This window comes from Hetaerina americana, unplaced genomic scaffold, assembly GCF_022747635.1.
Source record: "Hetaerina americana unplaced genomic scaffold, ioHetAmer1.1.p SCAF_584, whole genome shotgun sequence".
NCBI lineage: Eukaryota > Metazoa > Arthropoda > Insecta > Odonata > Calopterygidae > Hetaerina > Hetaerina americana.
Window position 1 is genome coordinate 87,501 of NW_027287188.1, and position 5,000 is coordinate 92,500.

The window sequence follows — 5,000 nt, forward strand, 5'->3', positions numbered from 1 at the left end:
TTAATGCGTTAAATGAAAATTTGGGCGCCTCTCTACTTATGCAATCAGTCTTTGTTAGGAAATTCTCATTTTTATACGTAATTTTTTTCAAACATATATTTTTCTCCCCGCAGTGCCGGGATGAGAAATGGCGAGTTTCAATTTCGGTCTTCAGTTTTCCCTCCACGGGTATTTTAAAACCTTTTCTTGCATTACATGATGATTTGGTCGCCTCTCTACTTTTGCAATCAGTCGTTGTTCGCAATTTTCATTTGTATACGTAATATTTTCAATTATATATTTTCCTCCCCCCCGCAGTGCCGGGATGAGAAAGTGGGCGTTTTAAATTTCATCTTAAGTTTTTCCTCCAAGGGTGTTTTAATACCTTATATTGCATTAAATGAAAATTTGGGCGCCTCTCTAATTTACCAATCGGTCTGTGTTGGGAAAATTTTGAAATTTGTATGCGTTATTTGGAAAAAAGTTTTGGACCCGCAGTGCCGGGATGACTTTTTCGCGAAACTTGCGAGGTATTCTTCTGGCGTGTTTTACATGGAAACCTAGGTCTAATCGATGATTTCCGCCGTTACTTAATTACACCACGTGATATTGGACCTGGAAACATGGAAAATAGTGCTTGCATTATCAATTTTTTTAGACGCACCTTGACAGCCTTTGGAGCATCAAATCCCGGCTGGTATGGTAACACATGTTTAATGGCATCAATATGTTACTCCTTTTTTCAAAGATATTGGGTTTAAATAAAGTATGATACCGCTCCATTAATTTTAATCTGAATAATTATACATGAGAAATGCTACCTTGCATTTCGGTGATCAAAATTACGTAAAAATCGAATTGAAAAATGAAAATTTTTATCCTTGGAAGAAAAACGTTGAAACTTCGCACCGTGAATGTGAGTACGAAGAAAAAAAATCCCAAGGCCTAAAACTTTTGGAAATTGACATGGTTCTCCAACGCGGAGTAAATGTTATGGCTGGTTGAGAACCGACTTATCCGGAGCGAATCCCATCTGTCCACGGTGACTAACACGGTCAATAATAAGAACGGCTATTATTCCTTTACATGAAAGCCGTTTCCATGAGGATATCACTACCTTTTTATTAAATAAAGGCAATGAAGGGAACGTACAAGTCCAAACAAACGATTAAAAATTGCTTTTTTTTTGGATATTGCGAAATATGGGCGAGGGAAGGGGATATTTCCATGCCTGGCTTATAATGTCGAGGAAAATGAATTAAGTGTTAAGTAACGATATATATATGTTGAAAGGTTGACTTGGTTTGTAACTGATGTAACGATTTTTGCAATTCTTCCGGGAAAAAATCCGCAAGTGAAGCGAATTTAATGCGCAAATTATTCGCTGAAAACGAATAAATTACTTGGAAAAATTTTCTAAGTGCCGATTAATAATAATAAAGTAAGAAGTAAGGGTAAACTGGGAAGGACATGCAGAGAGAACGTAATCTTTGGAAAATGGTCGAAAATTTTCTAAGTCCCGCAAAAAATCGGCGTTTTGGACCAGTCTTTTTGCCCAGAATCTCCGAAAAACACCGGCGATTGCGCCATTCTGAGCAATGTCCAAGGGGATCCCAAAATGATTTTGACTTATATGTGGAGTATCGCATTGGCGAGTCCAACCGGTCAGCAAATGGCGAGGAAGTGATTCGGGGTTGGTTCTCGGTCTCTTCGGATCTCGCCCACCTCTACCTAGTCCCTTTTTGGAGATGGTACATAATTGACCCGAGAAATGGAAAAATCCGTTCAGGGGGTGATGCAGGGCGGGTTGCCGGGAGTTCCCCCTGCGATCGCCGGGACGAGGGTTGGTCTCTCCCCGGGGTCCTTTTGGGTTCCGGGTTGGGTTCTCTCACCGGGTGGCTGGGAATACGCCCGGTGTGTAATGCTTCCCAGACGGCCGTTTGTTTACGGAGTGCGATAAACGGTATGGGTGCGCACTCCAAACTGATTTTGACCTTGTCCGGCACTGTGTGTGTACCGGTAAGTAGGGCTGACGCTGGCCCGAAACCCTTCAAACCATACATGTCAGCAAAGCTTATAGCGCAAGCTAAGCCTCGGATGCCTCACAGTTCTAGTCCCGACTGTGTGGAAAATTCGGCTGGTGGACGATACCCGACGCGACTTGGCGACCGAACGGACAACGAATATTGGATAGCATACCCAATTGTGACGCCGTTCCCGTGCCCGCTGTGCGCTAGCGTAATGACTAGTGCGAGAGGGATCACGGGACATGTTAAAATGGTGCACCCTGGTACGAGGCAAAGATTTCGATGTTCGAAATGCGCAACGGAGTACAGATCCTATCAATCCGTTGCATGCCACTATCCGCACTGCAAAGGGCAGATGAGTGGCGCCAGGGGGCCGGTTGAAAAAGAATATTCTTGCGAAGGATGTCCGAGGTTTTTCCCTACGGCTCGGGGATTAGCGACTCATGAACGCCATGCGCACCCCGCATTGCGGAATGAGAAGCGTCTCCGGTCGTGCCTTGTCCCGAAGGTTCTCAAAGAATCGGGACGTAAGGACTATCAATGGACCGAGGAAGAGTGTGCGAAACTCTCCGTGTTAATCAAGAAATTCTCTGGAGACCGCCGCGTGAACATTCGCATTTCTGAGGCTTTGGGGTCTAAGACTCCGGCCCAGGTGCGTTCACGAAGACGGACCATGCTCGGTAGGGAGCGAAAACTGGACTTGACGCAAGCCTCTATCGGGGACCAAGACGAGCGAAGTACGCAGACGCCTCCAGGATGCTCAGATCTCGGAACGGCAGATGCAGAAAAACTTGAACTGGTACCCGATATCGAGTCGAACTCGGAGAACATCGAGGCAACCCCCATGGACTTGACGAAGGAGAACCCTCGCCAGATTCCGCATGACCCGCGAGGAGAACTGCGACACTGGCAGAGGGGAATCTTTCAGAAGGCGCTCGATATCGGCACGCCCAAAGGGGAAAAGGCCGCCGAATTATGTAGCGCATTAGACGGAATCCTATCCAGAGCTATCTTAGGATTGGCCGAGGAACGGATCCGTCAATTGACAGAAAATTTCGTGACCGATTGGCTGCACCCGGCGTTAATTCCAGACGGAGGAGAGGAAGAGACAAAGAGCCCACGCCGGGCGAAAAGTCGGAACAGTAAGTTCCGGAGGAGGGGCCCTCCGAGGAACGGAAAAGAGGCAAAGAGCGGCAAGAGAAAAAGATTTGCATACGCTAGGAGCTCCGATATGTTTGAGCATTGTCCGCGAAGACTAGCTAGACTGGTTGTTTCGGATCGATTGGACTCGTTATGGCAAGGAGGTGACGAGGACGAGAAACCGCCCGCCCACGCGGTGCGGAGCCTTTACGAGGAACTCTGGGGAAAAGCTGCAGAGGACCATCTGGTTCTAGGTGATTCCAGGGTGAAATCGATCCACAATAATTTCGATTATTTGTGCCCGAAGGAGGTGAGGATTCGACTGAGGGCAACCCGTCCAGGGACCGCAGCTGGCTTGGACGGGATAATGAAACACCATCTGGTGAACTTCCCGGGGATTGCGAAGGTATTGGCGAAGCTCTTCAACTTACTGTTAGGCACAGGATTCTTTCCAAGAGAGTGGAAAAAGAACAGGACCACCCTCCTTCCGAAGGATGGGTGTGAAACGAGAAAACCTGAAAATTGGCGCCCGATCACAATATCTTCCCTCGTCTCGAGATTGTACTCGGCCCTCATAGCCGAAAGGTTGGGAAGGTCGGTGACTCTCTCCGCGAGGCAGAAGGGATTTGTATCGGAGGACGGCTGCTTTAGTAACTTGTTCCTCTTAAACGAGGTAACGAAGCAAGCCAAGGTCAACGGCGGATCCACGGTAGCCTTGTTGGACGTCTCCAAGGCGTTCGACTCGGTGCCGCACTCTGCGATCCTAAAAGCGTTACGAAAGAAGGGGGTTCACCCACACATTCAGCGACTTGTCGCGGGAATGTACACGGGGTCTTCCACGGAGATAGGGGGTTTCGGGAGGGGTATCCGGCTGGACATCCGCAGGGGTGTCAAGCAAGGGGACCCCCTCTCGCCGCTCCTGTTCAATGTGGTTCTAGACCCTCTGCTCGATAGGTTGGAGAAATCCAGCCTTGGAGCAGTAGTTCCATCTGGGAAACTGCCCGTACTCGCTTTTGCTGACGACCTGACCCTGATAGGTCAAAACGCGAATGAATGCCAAAAATTGATAACTGCCGTAGTTGAGTACCTCGATGCCCTAGGCATGAGGCTCAATGCGAGCAAGTGTACCTGTTTCTCGATCCGCAAACTCAGGAGAACCTACGCCGTTGAGGACCCGATGCTAATGATTGGGGACTCATTCATACCTGTAACCGACGCAGAAAAATCGGTCACATATTTGGGAATGCCGGTAAGTCCGTGGTACGGAATGGATTACCGAGCCACTGCTAAGTGTCTGGAAAGCAGTGTTGAAAGAGCAGGAAGCCTCGCATTGAAGCCTAGCGAGAAGCTGCACCTAATTCGCTCTTATATAATTCCCAAATTCCTTTATAGACTGAGTGCGGGAGGACCATCGGTCGCAGCCCTGGAAAGGTTAGACCTTAGTCTGCGGAACGTATATCGTAAGATTTACCACCTACCCAATTCCACCGTTGTTAGTGTGTTCTACGCGCGACGGAGGGACGGTGGGTTAGGTATGCCTCGGTTGCGTTACGCAATCCCAATCTCACGCATTAGGTCGATGCTACGTCTAAAGGAAAGTGAAGACCCTCTGACCCGGTCCGTAATAGCTGCAAGCAGGATCGACGACCGCATAAGGGACCTGGCCCGCGGTCTTAGATTAAGAGCCCCCGAAGGCTTGGGAGAGATAGAGAAAATGAAAAAGACTCTCTGCCAAAGGGAAATAAAGGAATGGTCTTCGAGGAAGTCGCAGGGTGTGGGCATCTCATACTTTGAGGATGACCCGAACGCCAATTGGTGGCTCACGGAGGGCGGGATTCTCCTCCCCTCGCGGGA